At 49.2% G+C, this 17,257-nt stretch overlaps 1 long non-coding RNA gene across 1 annotated transcript; it reads right to left on the bottom strand.

Moving 5' to 3' along the window:
* Position 1: 1 nt before the first annotated feature.
* LOC311136875 lies at positions 2 to 10,148 on the bottom strand. The gene is made up of 6 exons (XR_014613897.1): positions 9,184 to 10,148; positions 8,425 to 8,442; positions 7,585 to 8,241; positions 1,030 to 3,001; positions 305 to 435; positions 2 to 94 (listed from the first exon to the last, which is right to left on the bottom strand). It is a non-coding gene; the product is annotated as an uncharacterized lncRNA (long non-coding RNA).
* Between the last annotated feature and the right edge of the window lie 7,109 nt (positions 10,149 to 17,257).

The following is a 17,257-nucleotide window of genomic DNA, read 5'->3' as shown; positions in this document are numbered from 1 at the left end:
CGTTGCCATGGAAACCACTAGGGAAGGGGACAGGAAGCAGGAACTGCTAGTTCTGACTGACAGACTGGAACTGGATGAGTCCATTATCTGAGAACTAAGCAGGATAGAGAATAATGTTTTACTAAATGTCCACAGCAAAGGCCATTTCAGTGAAGAATTACAGTGATGTACATTGTCTTGCAACTGCAAAATAGTAGAAAAATAGAATTGTACTAAAAATGAAAATAGTACTAATCACTTATCTTGCTCTCTTTGGTTCAGGGTTTCCAGTCTCAGAGTTGTGAGTAAAGATGTGGATACTTACATAGACAGATCAAACAGCTTGCCCATGAAGGGGAAACCCATAATTGGTATGATGTAGGGAGAGTTCCCATCTTCTGTGTCCAACCACACTCCTTTATCTCCCACCTGGTCACCAAACGGGTACAAATCACTCTGTGAATGAAACGCACAGTTAGTCAAACAGTGGCACACATCATTATAATTATGACATTATGATACACTTTTCACACATAGAAAAGCAGTTGAAGGACCCTGGGTAGTTTCTACAGGACGTGTGGGCGTGGCATGCCAAGGGCGACACACACTCATCCTGGTCAACACACCCTCCGTCCCCATTCCCCCCTCTCTCCCCCCTGGCATCCCACCCATTGGCACAGTGGACATGGACCTATCTAACAAGTAATATCTAACAATTTCACAACATATACCCAATACACACAAATCTAAGTAAAGCAATGGAATTAAGAATATATAAATATATGGACGAGCAATGTCAGAGTGGCATAGACTAAGATACAGTCGAATAGTATTGAATACAGTATATACATATGAGATGAGTAATGCAATATATGTAAACATTATTAAAGTGACTAGTGTTCCATTTATTAAAGTGGCCAGTGATTTCTAATCTATGTATATAGGCAGCAGCCTCTAATGTGCTAGTGAAGGCTATTTAACAGTCTGATGGCCTTGAGATAGAAGCTGTTTTCAGTCTCTCGGTCCCAGCTTTGATGCACCTGTACTGACCTTGCCTTCTGGATGATAGTGGGGTGAACAGGCAGTGGCTCGGGTGGTTGTTGTCCTTGATGATCTTTTTGGCCTTCCTGTGACATCGGGTGCTGTAAGTGTCCTGGAGGGCTGGTAGTTTTCCCCCGGTGATGCGTTGGGCAGACCGCACCACCCTCTGGAGAGCCCTGCGGTTGCGGGCGATGCAGTTTCCGTACCAGGTGGTGATACAGCCCGACAGGATGCTCTCAATTGTGCATCTGTAAAAGTTTGTGAGGGTTTTAGGTGCCAAGCCAAATTTCTTCAGCCTCCTGAGGTTGAAGAGGCGCTGTTGCGCCTTTGTCACCACACTGTCTGTGTGGGTGGAACATTTCAGTTTGTCAGTGATGTGTACGCTGAGGAACTTTCCACCTTCTCCACTGCGGTCCCTTCGATTTGGATAGGGGGGTGCTCCCTCTGCTGTTTCCTGAAGTCCACGATAATCTCCTTTGTATTGTTGACGTTGAGTGAGAGGTTATTTTCCTGGCACCACACTCCCAGAGCCCTCACCTCCTCCCTGTAGGCTGTCTCGTCATTGTTGGTAATCAAACCTAGTACTGTTGTGTCGTCTGCAAACTTGATGATTGAGTTGGAGGCGTGCTTGGCCACGCAGTCATGGTGAACAGGGAGTACAGGAGGGGGTTGAGCACGCACCCTTGTGGGGCCCCAGTGTTGAGGATCAGCGAAGTGGAGGTGTTGTTTCCTAACTTCACCACCTGGGGGCGACCCGTCAGGAAGTCCAGGACCCAGTTGCACGGGACCAGGGCCTCGAGCTTAATGATGCGCTTGTAGGGTACTATGGTGTTGAATGCTGAGCTATAGTTAATGAACAGCATTCTTACGTAGGTATTCCTCTTGTCCAGATGGGATAGGGCAGTGTGCAGTGTGATGGCGATTGCATCGTCTGTGGATCTATTGGGGCGGTAAGCAAATTGAAGTGGGTCTAGGGTGGCAGGTAAGGTAGAGGTGATAGGTCCACACACAGGGCCCCGATGCTCAGGAGGCCTGGCTGGCACACACAAAGGAACGACCCGGGCGTGTTGCGGCAGAGGGCGTGTTTGTGACAGGTTAGAGTTGTCCAGGCATTATTTGACGTGCTCGCAGCCTGTGCCATTGCCCTGGTAGCCGTCCCAGCTGTCAAAGACAAAGGAGCCGGGTGTGTTCTGGCAATCGGAGGTGTTCGGGCACTGCTCCAGCCCCACGGCACACTCGTCAATATCTAGACACAGAGAGTTGTTACTAGCCAGGAAGTCCATGTCACAGGGGCAGCAGTAGCTACTCTCAGCGTTGGTACAGGTGCTGTTGTCTGGACAGGTGAAGTTCTCCGCCTCACACTCGTCCGTGTCCATGCAGTGTGTCCTGTGGTCCTGGTAACCATCCCAACAGTCGCATGTATAGGAGCCCTCTGTGTTGAAGCTGTAGGAGATCTCCGGGCAGTACTACCGCCCCGATTGGCTATACTCGTCCACGTCCCAGCACGCCGCCACAGAAACTGTCCCGGCAGTGGCTGTAGAAGGAGCACTTGGTGGGGTGGCACGCTGCAAGAGGGTGGCACACACTGCTGGCATTCAGGCAGTCCTCCTCAGACACACATGTGTCTGCTCCGTAAACTAAGCCCAGGATGCAGGTGCAGTTGTACCTCCTGGAGGTTGTGGCACGTCATGTTCTCCCTACAGGTGGAGGGTGAGAGACATTCATCCACATCCTCACTGTCGAACCCGTCCCCCTGGTACCCCTCCTGGCACCGACAGAGGAACCGTCTGTGTTGTTGGAAAGGGTCAGGGAGCTACAGTTCTGGGGCTGGGTGGAGTTGTTGGGACACTGGTCAACATTCTGGCACTCATAGCCAGTGCCTTCGATGCCAGGTGGGCAGGTACAGTTGAAGGATCCAACCATGTTGAGCAGCTGGCAACGGGGTGGCATCCTCCATTTTGGGTTTGGCACTCATCAAAATCTATAATTCATCCAAAATGGGACAGTGTCAAGGAAACAGCCCCACAAGTTGCTAAAAGAAAGCTCACAAGCAAATCCACAGAAAAGCAGGGCAGGTACAGTATAGATGAACAGTCTAAACAAAGTAATGTAATGTATACTGATGATAGAAATGATAAGAGAAATGGTATGTGTAAGGGATAATTGATTGGTTAAGATCATTGCATCTTCGCTGACCTATTCAATCAGTAAACAGAACCAAGACATTCTATGGAAGGTCCAATAAACCTTGTTATTCAGAAGAGGCGGGACTAACAATCACATTCTGCGCGATGCGGGAGAGATAGAGTGCCATGATAAGAAGCCTACAGAACAAAGACACAACTAAAATAACTTTTAAAAAACAGTTCGAAATAATGTGACTTACCTGAAATCAGTGGAGTCTACTGGAGAACGGAAGAGAGACTTTTGAATAAAGAAAGGTAGGACTTTGCAACTGAGTGGTTATTGAGAAATATTGAGTGGTTCTGGTAGTTTCTGTGACAAAATCAAATCTTCTTACCAACGCAGTTTGTCCCGTTCTATCTGTAGCCCACTTTGCAGAAGAGGGTGGGATATTCACACACTGTCTCATTCTGGGGGCACACATTCTCCTGACACTCATTTAAGTCAGAGCAGGCGAGTCCATCCCCCTCAAAGCCTAGGTCACACCCATGTAGCCAGCGGGTGAGGGTTGGCAGAGCCCATTTGGGTGGCAGGCAGGGGCACATCAGGGACTGGGGGCCACACAGGGGTCATTTTAGGTCACTGTCCCATTCATACAGGAACAGACGTAGGCTCCGGGGGAGTTGACACACTCTGAGATGGGTGGGTGGGGGGGAGGGGGGGGGGGACAGGTTGTGGCGTTGGAGAGGGCACACTCATCCACATCCTGCCAACAGAAGCCGTCCCCGGTGAAGCCCTGCTGGCAAGAGCAGGAGAAGTCGCCGGGCACATTGGCACACAATACCCGCGGGTCTACATCCTCGCTTGGAGCTGTTGCCTGTGAATCGGTGCTTACAGGTACAGGTATGGGAGCCCACTGTGTTCAAACAGGTGGCATTGACGTGGCAGGGGTTGTCCACTTTGCACTCGTTGATATCCGTACAGGCCATGGTCACCTGGCAAGGGCACTCGTACGCCCCCTCAGTGTTGGAGCAGCGCTCATTGAGGTGGCACGGCTCCTCCATGGCCTGGGACTCATATACAATGAGTGTACAAAACATTAGGACCACCTTCCTAATATTGAGTTGCACCCCCTTTTGCCCTTAGAACAGCCCCAATTCATCTGGGCATGGACTCTACAAGGTTTCGAAAGCGTTCCACAGGGATGCTGGCCCATGTTGACTCTAATGCTTCCCACAGTTGTGTCAAGTTGGCGTGATGTCCTTTGGATGGTGGACCATTGTTGATACACACGGTAAACTGTTGAGCGTGAAAAACCCAGCAGCGTTGCAGTTTTTGACACACTCGAACCGGTGTGCCTGCCACCTACCATACCCCGTTCAAAGGCACTTAAATATTTTGTCTTGCCCATTCGCCTTCTGAATGGCACACATACACAATCCATGTCTCAATTGTCTAAGGCTTAAAAATCCTTCTTTAACCTGTCTCCTCCCCTTCATCTACACTGATTGAAGTGGATTTAACAGGTGACATCAATAAGGGATCATAGCTTTCACCTGGATTCACCTAGTCAGTCTGGCATGGAAAGAGCAGGTGTTCCTAATGTTTTGTACACTCAGTGTATATCCTGGCAGATGGTGCGGTTGACCAGGTCAAACCAGGGCGGACACAGACTGGAGAAGGAACCTTTAGTGTTGACGCAGGTGGCTTTGTTCCAGCAGCCTCCATTGTCCACCAGTTCACATCTGCACACTGGATCACCCCATCCCCAGAGTAGTCCACCTGACAGCTGCAGTTGAACGTGCCCGCCAGGTTGGTGCAGAGGGCATTGGAGTGGCACTGCTGTACCATGGAGCACTTGTCCAGGTCCTCACAGGTGATGCCGTTGCCCCTGTACACTTCCCTGCACTTACAAGTGAAGGAACCCGGGAAGTTGGCACAGGTGAAGAAGGGGCTACGGTGCCCAATGGCACACTCATCCAGGTCCATGCACTTTGAGTCATTGAAGATGTGGCTGGTGAGACAGTTGCAGTAGAACGACCCTACGATGATGACACACGCGGCCGAAGCAGGGCAGATATTAGGGGTGACACACTCACCGATGTCTGTGCACTCTCTTCCATCCCGATATCCGGAGCGGCAGGAGCAGTCATAGCTGTCCAGCACATTGATACAGGCAGTGTTTGGATCACATTTATTCTGCCAATTACACTAATTAATGGCCCTACAGGTCAGCCCATTCCCATTTAGTTCATCGAAGCAGGTGCAGCGGTACGAGCCCAGCATGTTGACACAGTCATCGAAGAGACTCTGAACTGGGAGTCTCTGAACTGGTAGCCTAGCGGTTAAGAGCGTTAGGCCAATAACTGAAAAGTTGCTGGTTCGACTCCCCGAGCTGACTAGATGAAAAATATGTCGATGTGCCCTTGAGCAAGGCACTTAACCCTAATTGCTCTGGATAAGAGTGTCTGCTAAATGACTCAAATCTCAAGTAAATGTATATCCAGACACAGGTAGTTCCCATTGCCCTTAAAGTATGTGTTATAGATGCACACATAGGAGCTGTTAGTACAAAATCCAATTTTATTTGTCACATGCGCCGAATACAACTTTACCGTGAAATGCTTACTTACGAGCCTTTTCCCAACAATGCAGTTAAAAAGAAAGAACCATTTGTACAAAAATACAAAAGGAAATAGGACGGCGGGCCTCCTACCGCAGGTTGTCACAGTGAGACAGTCCCCCAGCCTACCCAGCCGTCTGCCCAGGTCAGCAATGCCAGACTGTCCCTTAAGGAGAAGTATGACGGTACTCCATCGAAATGCCGTGGCTTCCTACTCCAGTGCTCCCTCTATTTCGCCTATCAGATGGGAGCCCCCACCACCGAGAGGTCCAAGGTTGCACGGTCATTTCCCTGCTGACCGGACGGGCGTTGGAGTGGGCTACGGCCATCTGGGAGAGAGGAGGAGCTGGGTTCCTATGAGAGGTTCATTGCTCTGTTCAGAGCAGTCTTTGACCATCCTCCAGAGGGCAGAGAGGGAGGTGAGCGACTTTTCCATCTCCAGCAGGGTGCCCAGACCGCTGCGGAGTACGCCCTCACCTTTTGGACTGTGTCAGCCTCCAGCGGATGGAATGAACTGGCGCTCTGCACTCTATTCCGCAGTGGACTGCGTGAGGAGGTCCACACGGAGTTGGCATGTCGGGATGACAACATATCCTTGGACGCTCTCATCACAATGGTCATCCGTCTGAATAACCTTCTTCAGGAGCGCCGGTGTCCACCTGCCACTCGCTTCCCTCCTTTGGCTGTCCTGAGGCAGAGCCTGAACCCATGGAGGTGGGGGCCATGCACCTCTCCGCGGCAGAGCGGCATCACCGGAGACAGCTGGGTCTCTGTCCCTACTGCGGCCAGGAGCGGCACCAGCTTCAGCGGTGTCCGGTGCGTCCCAACCCGGGTTCCACTGGAGCAGAGGGGCGGCCCCGTGACCTTCCGTCTCCCAGGGTAGGCGTCAGTATTCCATTATCGTTTTCCGCCAAACCTTTTCTGGTTCCCATTTCACTGGCTGGCTATCCCTCAAGTGTTGTCTCTACAGCTCTAGTGGATGCCGGTGCCGCTGGGAACTTCTTCAACCAGGCCTACGCCTCCTCTCTGAACATAACTTCATACCCGCTCTCCTCTCCTTTTCCTGTCCAAGTGCTGGATATGCGACCATTGGGATCCGGCACAATTACGCATATCACAGCACCACTCACCCTCACCGTGGGACCCATGCACCAGGAAAGCCTTCCCTTCCTCATCACCACCGCACCTGTACACAAAGTCATCCTCTGCCTCCCGTGGCTCCAACTTCATAACCCCACCATCTCCTGGTCGAGGATGAAAATCACTGCTTGGGGACCAGGATCCCGGAGGACCTGCTTTCCCACACCCTGTGGTTCCACGTTGGTGGAGGTTCCTGTGAGTGCCCTCCAGCCTATCAATCTGTCCTCCCGAATCGTTGGGACGTAGATGTGGACATCTGCCAGGCTCTGGAGAGGGAACCCGCTCCTGCTACCTGCCATCCAGAGCGCATCGACATCCCCACGGGGTGAGAGATCGGCTGTTGACCTGGGCACACACATACCTCGCCGCTGGACACCCACGTATCACCCGCACCATCAAATCCCTCTCCGATAAATCCTGCGACGTCACCGGCCCACCTTGGCGCAGGACGTTGCCCTCTATGTCAATTCATGCACCGTATGTATCCAATCCAAATCTCCCCGGCACGCTCCAGCAGGGAAACTACTTCCCCTTCCTGTGCCTCAGCGCCCTTGGTCACATCTGTCCATAAACTTTGTAACTGATCTACCCCTTTCTGATGGTTTTACCTCTATTATGGTCGTTGTTGACAGATTCTCTAAATCCTGCCGTTTTATCCCTCTCTCTGGTCTACTTACTGCTCTCCAGGTCGCTGAGTCACTATTCTAGCAGGTCTTCCGGCACTATAGCCTTCCGAAGGGCATCATTTACGACCGTGGTCCCCAATTCACGTCGCTGGTCTGGAAAGCCTTTATGGAGAAGCTGGGGGCCACGGTCAGCCTCACATCCGGGTACCGGCCTCAGTCCAACGGGCAGGTGGAGAGGACCTTGATGCTCTCGGCCCGCTCCACTACAGCCCTGTCAATGTAACAGGTGGCATTCCCATGTCAGATTTCACGGTTTGTGCATTCGTCAATGTCCGTGCACTGAAACCCATTTCCATTGAAGCCACCTATGTACTGCAGTCTTGCCCTCCTTCTCTATTTGTACAGAGGGCATTGGCGTGGCAGCCTCTGTTCGTAATCTGGCATTCGTTGACGTCCTCACATTGGACACTGTTGCCGAGGTAGCCATCCAGACACACACAGCTGTAGCTGCCCAGTGTGTTGTGCGATGTGCCTTTGGGTGGCAGCCGTTGAGGCCAGTAACACACTTGTCAATGTCCTCACCCTGTAATCCATCTTCCTGGTAGCAAATCCGACACACACATACACAGTCATTGACTTCAGCCTTGAGGCACTTGGCGTGGGTGTGGCATTTACTTCCCACCGATTCACAGTCACTCAGATCAGAAACTAGAGAGAGAGAGAGAGAGAGAGAGAGAGGAGGGAATAATTATTAGAATAGAGATAAATGTATTGAGACAGTTAGTTTATTTAGAACTCATATACTATACTAGACCAAAACAAAATGTAATTGATAAAGAGAGAGATGACTACAGTCAAGATGACATGCAACCAGATTGTGGACAGACTCACCTACAGAGCAGTGGTAACCTGCAAGAAAAAGAATACAGTGAAAATTGTGAAATTGAAATGCATAACATAGAAGTTTGCATGTTTATTTTCCTACTGCCTTGAGACTGTGATTTGGAGGCTCTGGAAGTCCTGTTAAAATGTCAGTGCATTATCCCCCATCCCTTGAATGAGTCACAGAGATGCCAGAACAGAAGTTATATCATAGAGCTCAGTTCTGGGAAAGTAGGGAAAGTTTCAATGTCACATGCACAAGTACAGTGAAATGCCTTTCTTGCTAGCTCTAGCCCCAACAATGCAGTAATCAATAACAATGTAATACTAAAAATAACAAAGTAGAACAAAAACACACGAGAACTAAAAATAAGAAATTAGAAGAACACGATAAAGTAAGTAAGCATACTATCTACAGGCTCAGTTCCAGTACCATATTTACAATGTGCAGGGATCCTGGATCGATAGAGGTAGATATGTATAGGGGTAAGGTATATAGGCATCAGGATATATGATTAAAGAGTAGCAGCAGGGTATTTGATTATTGTATGTGAGTGTGTGTGTGTAGAGTCAGTATAAATGAATGTGCATATTGTGTGTGTGTGTGTGTGTGTTTGTGTGTGTGTGTGTGTGAGCAAATGATGGAGTGAGTGTTTGTATGTGTGTTGGAGTATCATCGTGCGTAGTGCCTGTGAGGGTAAATAGAGACAGTGCAAAAATAAGAATAAAATACAAAGGTCAACTCAGTCTGTGTAGCCATTTGGTTACCTATTTAGTTAGCTAGTTAGCAGTCTTATGGCATTGGGATAGAAGCTGTTCAGGAGCCTGTTGGTGTCAGACTTGATGCACCGGTCTTTGGCTTGGGTGGTTGGAGTCTTTAACGATTTACCGGGTCTTCCTTTCATATTGCCTGATATAGAGGTCCTGGATGGCAGGGAGCTCGGCCCCAGTGATGTAATGGGCTGTCTGCACCACCCTCTGTAGCGCCATGCGATCGAAGGCGGTACTATTGCCATACCAAGCAGTGATGCAGCCAGTCAAAATGCTCTCAATGGTACAGCTGTATAACTTTTTGAGGATTTGAGGGCCCATGCCAAACCTTTTCAACCTCCTGAGGGGGAAGAGGCGCTGTCGCGCCTTCTTCACGACTGTGCGTGTTTGTGGACCATTTTAAGTTCTTAGTAATTTGGACACCAAGGAACTTGAAGCTCTCGACCCGCTCCACTGCAGCCCTGTCTATGCGGATGGGGGCGTGCTGACCCCCACCCCGTTTCCTGTAGTCCACAATCAGCTCCTTGGTCTTACTGACATTGAGGGAGAGGTTGCTGTTCCGGCCCCAATTCCTTGTTGTGTTTAATGGTGGTAAAGTATTTGTTACATTTCTTAGGGTCCCTTTTGTTTCCATAACCTACTTCCACTCAAAACATTAACGCAGGGTCTACTATTACCTTAACATGAAGCCTATTTTTAAGACATGAATCAACCCACCACAGGAGATCACTGAAAAGGTACTGATATTATTATCAAATTATAACCGGAACGTTGTTAAACATTGATAGGCTAAAATAGGGAGGAAACTGAAATAGCGGTAGTTGCTATTCATATTTGGGTTGGAAATATAGATAATTTTGCAAATGACTTATACAAATGTCAAGACATATTCCAAAAAAGGTATTTGATTAAATGTTTTAACTAATTATTTGGCAGTAACTGCTGTTTCTTTGATTAGGCCACAAAATGAACAACCTGAGAAAAAAGGACACTACTGGAATCCATTATTGTTTGTTCAAAGAATGTCCCCATAATGCCTTAGACTGTATTGTTGAGCATCCAAATAGGTGAGACTTGTAAGTCCAGAGGGGTTAGAAATAAACATCCCCTAAAAGCCCTGAATAGAGGAAACTGATCAAAAACAATCCCTGTTTTCTGATTGAATTACAAGCTAAATGCTAAGATTCTCTCTAGGCCAGGTTCAATCATTGTGTGTCTATGTCGGGACAGAGCTCCGTATGAACCTGGGTGGTGGTGAGTTTTTACGTAAGAATACAATCTACTGTAAGTCTCAGAGGACCTTATTCTGCACAGTAAAGTTATACAGTTACAGTAAACTAAAGGTTATGTTTGCCTCCTACCAAACCCCGACATTTCAACATTAGGCGCAGTATCCACTGTACTCTACGGGTAAGTTACTGGGCCATGAAGTGTAGGCTATTTGTTTTCAGGTCCAGAAATAGTTCAAATTTAAATCTAGTAGATTAGAATTGTTCTAATACAACGTTCCAGTTTCAATGTTGAAACCCAAATGATCTATATCTCAACTTGGCAAATGAAGAAGGTAAAAGAGACATACCATTGCCTTCACTTACGGATAAGGTAAAGATTCTGTATAGATAAAAAAATATTCTCGAAGACTATAGATATGAAAAGAATATGGCCAAGGTACAATGATCTGTGATGTAAGGATTCCCTTTGAAAGAAGGCACACCTGTTCATTGAAATGCTTTCCAGGTGACTACCTCGTGAAGCTGGTTGAGAGAATGCCAAGCGTGTGCAAAGCTGTCATCAAGGCAAAGGGTGGTGTCACGAATTCAGCCGAGGCTGCCCCTCCTCCTTGCTCGGGCAGGCTTCGGCGTTCGTCGTCACCGGAGTACTAGCTGCCACCGATATATGTTTCTGTGTTCCACTTGTTTTGTCTTGATTGCACACACCTGATTCCCATCACGTTAATTTGTTTCCCTATTTTACTCTCTGGTTTCCTCATGGTGTTGTGCGTGATTGTTCGTTGTTTTGCTGTCTTTCTTGTGAGCTGGTATTTTTCTTCATTGCGTGGAAGATATGCTCTGTTACTTTTGTTAAGTTAAGTATGTCGTTTACTAAGTTCTGTGTCCTGCGCCTGACTCCGCCCTACCGCTACACACTGACGCATGACAGAATCACGCACCCATAATGGAGTCAGCAGGCACATCCATTCCTCCAGGATCAGTGGAGGAACGCATCCAGCAGCACTCAACCATGCTACAGACTCTCGGCACAGCCATGGATCAAGTACTACAGTCGATGGAGCGATGGGAGAGAGGGGGTTTTCCTACACCTCCTCCCACTACAAATCCCCCCACATCGCTGTCTACTCCTTCACCACCTGGATCCAGTGGGATTCGGCTCTCGCTCCCGAGGGCATATGACGGAACAGCTGCCGGGTGCCAGGGGTTTCTGCTCCAGGTGGAGCTTTACCTGGCGACCATCCACCCGGCTCCCTCAGGATACGAGAGCGTGTCCGCCCTCATCTCCAGTCTGTTGGGGAAAGCGCTCGAGTGGGCCAACGCTAAGTGGGGAGGTATAGACGCAGCATCGGTGCGCTATGAGGATTTCACCAGCCGCTTCCGGGCAGTATTTGATCATCCACCGGAGGGGAGAGCGGCGGGGGAACGGTTGTTCCACCTCAGACCGGGGAGGAGGAGCGCACAGGAATTCGCACTGGACTTCAGGACCTTGGCAGCCAGCGCGGGATGGAATGAGAGGGCCCTGATCGACCATTACAGATGCAGCCTACAGGAGGACGTTCGTCGAGAGCTGGCCTGCAGGGACACCACCCTCAACCTCGACCAGCTGGTGGACTTATCTATATGGCTGGATAACCTGTTGGCCACCCGCGGACGTCCAGATCAGGGTCCGTCCAGTCCATCTCCCAGCACTTCCGAGCCTACACTGATGGAGCTCGGAGGTGCTGATTTAAGGGTTACCGGAAGGGGGGCTGTTTCCTGCACCAACTGTGGCCGCAGAGGACGCACTGCTGGTCGGTGCTGGAGAGGGTCCTCAGAGAATCGAGGCAGCAGGCAGGGCACTGGAGGACCATCCCAGGTGAGTAGGCACCCGACTCACACAGAGCTCCCTGTTGCTCACATGTGTATTCACGTTGAATTTCCTGAGTTTTCCCCGCATTCCAAGCATAAGGTGCTCGTAGATTCAGGCGCAGCTGGGAATTTTATAGACTGTCTATTTGCACATTGATTATTTGTCCTGTTGATGTGCCCTTCCCTATACATGCCTTAGATAGTCGCCCTTTAGGGTCAGGCCTGATTAGGGAGGTCACAGATCCACTCTGGATGAAAATGCAGGAGGGTCATGAGGAGAGAATCAATCTCTTCCTGATCGATTCTCCTGCGTTTCCCATGGTGTTGGGGCTTCCCTGGTTAGCCTCTCATGACCCCAATATTTCGTGGCGACAGAGGGCTCTCAAGGGATGGTCACGTCAGTGCTCGGGAGGTGTGTAGGTGTTTCCGTAGGTGCAACGACGGTGGAGAGTCCAAACCAGGTCTCCACTATGCACATTCCCCCCGAATATGCCGATTTGGTTCTCGCCTTCTGTAAAAGGAAGGCGACTCAATTACCACCCCATCGACAGGGGGATTGTGCGATAAATCTCTGGGAGGGCGCTGCACTTCCTCGGAGTCGCGTGTATCCTCTGTCACAGGAGGAAACGGCGGCTATGGAATCATATGTCTCCGAATCTCTGGGACAGGGATACATTCGGCCTTCCAATTCCCCTGTTTCCTCTAGTTTCTTTTTTTGTGAAGAAGAAGGATGGAGGGTTGCGCCCGTGCATTGACTATCGAGGTCTCAATCAGATAACTGTTAAGTACAGTTATCCACTACCGCTCATTGCGAGTATGACGGAGTCATTGCACGGGGCACGCTTCTTCACCAAATTGGATCTCAGGAGCGCGTACAATCTGGTGCGTATCCGGGAGGGGGATGAGTGGAAGACGGCATTTAGTACCACCTCTGGGCACTATGAGTACCTCGTCATGCCGTACGGGTTGATGAATGCTCCCTCAGTCTTCCAATCCTTTGTCGATGAGATTTTCAGGGACCTGCACGGACAGGGTGTAGTGGTGTATATAGATGATATTCTCATCTACTCCGCTACATGGGCCGAGCATGTGTCCCTGGTGCGCAGGGTGCTTGGTCGACTGTTGGAACATGACCTGTACGTCAAGGCTGAGAAATGTCTGTTCTTTCAACAGTCTGTCTCCTTCTTAGGATACTGCCTGTCCGCGTCAGGGCTGGAGATGGAAATGACTGCATTTAATCTGTGTGTAAATGGCCGACTCCAACCACGGTAAAGGAAGTGCAGCGATTCTTAGGGTTTGCCAACTACTACCGGAGGTTTATCCGGGGCTTTGGTCAGGTAGCGGCTCCCATTACCTCCTTGCTGAAGGGGGGACCGGTGCGCCTGCAGTGGTCAGCTGAGGCGGACAGGGCTTTTGGTCACCTGAAGGCTCTGTTCACCTCGGCTCCCGTGCTGGCTCATCCGGATCCTTCCTTGGCATTCATAGTCGAGGCGGACGTGTCCGAGGCTGGGATAGGAGCTGTACTGTCCCAGTGCTCGGGTATGCCACCAAAGCTCCGCCCCTGTGCTTTTTTTTCGAAGAAGCTCAGCCCGGCGGAATGAAACTATGATGTGGGGGACAGGGAGCTGTTAGCTGTTGTTAAGGCTCTGAAGGCGTGGAGACAAACACCCTTTTCTCATTTGGACTGACCACCGCAGTCTGGAGTACATCCGGGCGGCGAGGAGACTGAACCCTCGCCAGGCAAGGTGGGCCATGTTTTTCACACGTTTTGTTTTCACCCTCTCGTACAGACAAGGATCCCAGAATGCTAAGGCAGACACTCTGTCCCGACTGTATGACACAGAGGAGCGGTCCAGGGAGCTCATTCCCATACTTCCGGCTTCTTGTCTGGTGGCACCGGTGGTATGGGAGGTTGATGCGGACATCGAGCGGGCGTTACGCACGGAGCCCACTCCCCCCCAGTGTCCAGTGGGTCGGGTGTACGTTCTGTCTGATGTTTGCGATCTATTGGGCTCATACGTCACCCTCTTCTGGTCATCCTGGCATCGGTCGGACAGTGCGCTGTCTTAGTGGGAAGTACTGGTGGCCTACTTTAGCTAAGGACGTGAGGATCTATGTTACCTCCTGCTCGGTGTGCGCCCTGTGCAAGGCACCTACAGAGAGGGAAAAAAGTATTTGATCCCCAGCTGATTTTGTACGTTTGCCCACTGACAAAGACATGATCAAGGATTTCGGTCCTTCACGGAGTAGTGTGTTACCAATTGTTTTCTTGGTGACTATGGTCCCAGCTGCCTTGAGATCATTGACAAGATCCTCCCATGTAGTTCTGGGCTGATTCCTCACCGTTCTCATGATCATTGCAACTCCATGAGGTGAGATGTTGCATGGAGCCCCAGGCCGAGGGAGATTGACAGTTATTTTGTGTTTCTTCCATTTGTGAATAATCGCACCAACTGTTGTCACCTTCTCACCAAGCTGCTTGGCGATGGTCTTGTAGCCCATTCCAGCCTTGTGTAGGTCTACAATCTTGTCCCTGACATCCTTGGAGAGCTCTTTGGTCTTGGCCATGGTGGAGAGTTTGGAATCTGATTGATTGATTGCTTCTGTGGACAGGTGTCTTTTATACAGGTAACAAGCTGAGATTAGGAGCACTCCCTTTAAGAGTGTACTCCTAATCTCAGCTCGTTACCTCTATAAAAGACACCTGGGAGCCAGAAATCTTTCTGATTGAGAGGGGGTCAAATACTTATTTCCCTCATTAAAATGCAAATCAATTTATAACATTTTTGGCATGCATTTTTCTGGATTTTTTTGTTGTTATTCTGTCTCTCACTATTCAAATAAACCTACCATTAAAATTATAGACTGATAATTTTTTGTCATTGGGCGAACGTACAAAATCAGCAGGGGATCAAATACTTTTTTCCCTCACTGTAGACACCTGCCCAGAGGGAAATTACAACCTCTACCTGTTCCACAATGGCCGTGGTCACACCTATCGGTGGATTTTGTTACGGACCTCTCCCCGTCACAGGGGAATACCACGATTTTAGTCGCTCTGGATCGGTTTTCTATGTCCTGCCGTCTCATTCCTTTGGCTGGTCTCCCTAAAGCCCTACAGACTGCTGAGGCCCTGTTTACACACGTCTTCCGGCACTACGGGGTACCTGAGGATATAGTGTCGGGGTTCCCAGTTCACATCAACATTTTAACATTTAACATTTTAGTCATTTAGCAGACGCTCTTATCCAGAGCGACTTACAGGAGCAATTATGGTTAAGTGCCTTGCTCAAGGGCACATCGACAGATTTTCACCTAGTCGGCTCGGGGATTAGAACCAGCGACCTTTCGGTTACTGGCACAACGCTCTTAACCACTAAGCTACCTGCCGCCCTGGAGGGCGTTCATGGACCATCTGGGGGTCTCGATCAGCCTGACCTCAGGGTTTCACCCCGAGAGTAATGGGCTGGTGGAGAGGGTAAACCAGGATGTGGGTAGGTTTCTGAGGTCATATTGCCAGGACCGGCCAGGGGATTGGTCGGTGTACATCCCCTGGGCAGAGATGGCCCAAAACTCCCTCTGCCACTCCTCTACTGACCTGTCTCCATTTCAGTGTGTACTAGGCTATCAGCCGGTCCTGGCACCATGGCATCAGAGCCGGGGGGGGGATGGTTACTGTCATGAATTCAGCCGAGGCTGCCCCTCCTCCTTGCTCGGGCAGGCTTCGGCGTTCGTCATCACCGGAGTACTAGCTTCCACCGATCTATATTTCTGTGTTCCACTTGTTTTGTCTTCATTGCACACACCTGATTCCCATCACGTTAATTTGTTTCCCTATTTTACTCTCTGGTTTCCTCATGGTGTTGTGCGTGATTGTTCGTTGTTTTTCTGTCTTTCTTGTGAGCTGGTATTTTTCTTCCCTGCGTGGAGGTTATGCTCTGTTACTTTTGTTAAGTAAAGTACGTTGTTTACTAAGTTCTGTGTCCTGCGCCTGACTCCGTCTTACCGCTACACACTGACGCATGACAGGTGGCTACTTTGAAGAATCTCAAATATAAAATATATTTTGATTTGTTTAACACTTTTTTGGTTACTACATGATTCCATATGTGTTATTTCATAGTTTTGATGTCTTCACTATTATTCTACAATGTAGAAAATAGTAAAAATAAAGGAAAAACCCTGAAATGAGCTTTTGACTGGTACTGTATATATTTTCTATTCATCAGGTGGTGCTGCTAGCACCCTGAGCACCGCTACTTGAGCGCCTATGATCGTAGCAGAGATTTACTCACTGCATATGTTTCTATATTCTCTGTGTCTAGGAGATTTTCATTGGGTCTGAGAGTGCAGGCTTCTCTCGACTATAACGTGTGTGTCTTTCCGTCTCTCTGAGGTGGATGTGACTGTGTCCTCTCCTCCTTTCTTACCCAGGCTGCGTGCCTGTTCAGTTCCTCCACTGCTGTCTCTTGTCTCTCTCAGGGACCCAAAACAATAGGACATCTACCATACCTGAGAGCCCTCTGACACCTGAAACCACTGAGAGAGACAAGTTATGTATCGTTCCTCTCACAATAACTGGACTAGTCCCCTGAGGAATTCATTTGTCCTCCTCACTTGAAAAGGATAGAGCCAAATAGACAAGGGACACTGGTCGGGATGGATTCATCTATAAAGAAGTGTTGGAAGTGTTTTACAGTGCTATTCTGAGAATACAGTAGTTCACAATTATTTGATGTGAGCATTTAACAGTTGGCTTCCATTCTACATCTTCATCATCATGTATCATGGCTGCGTATTGTTTTCTAGGAGGAAGGCCTTTGCATAAACTGATCATGCAACATCATACTTTCAAAATCTTAGCTAGCAAGCTAGACAAGCAGTCATCATCATGAATCACGTCGACAATCTATTGGTAAATCCTTGTCATTTTAACAGAAATTATAGATAAAACGTATCGGTGCTCATCGGCCATTGGAAATAAACATTAC

Source organism: Coregonus lavaretus, assembly GCF_964263955.1.
Source record: "Coregonus lavaretus genome assembly, chromosome: 1".
Taxonomy (NCBI): domain Eukaryota; kingdom Metazoa; phylum Chordata; class Actinopteri; order Salmoniformes; family Salmonidae; genus Coregonus; species Coregonus lavaretus.
Note: the sequence above shows the minus strand (reverse complement) of the source record. Positions and strands in the feature narration are given on the sequence as shown.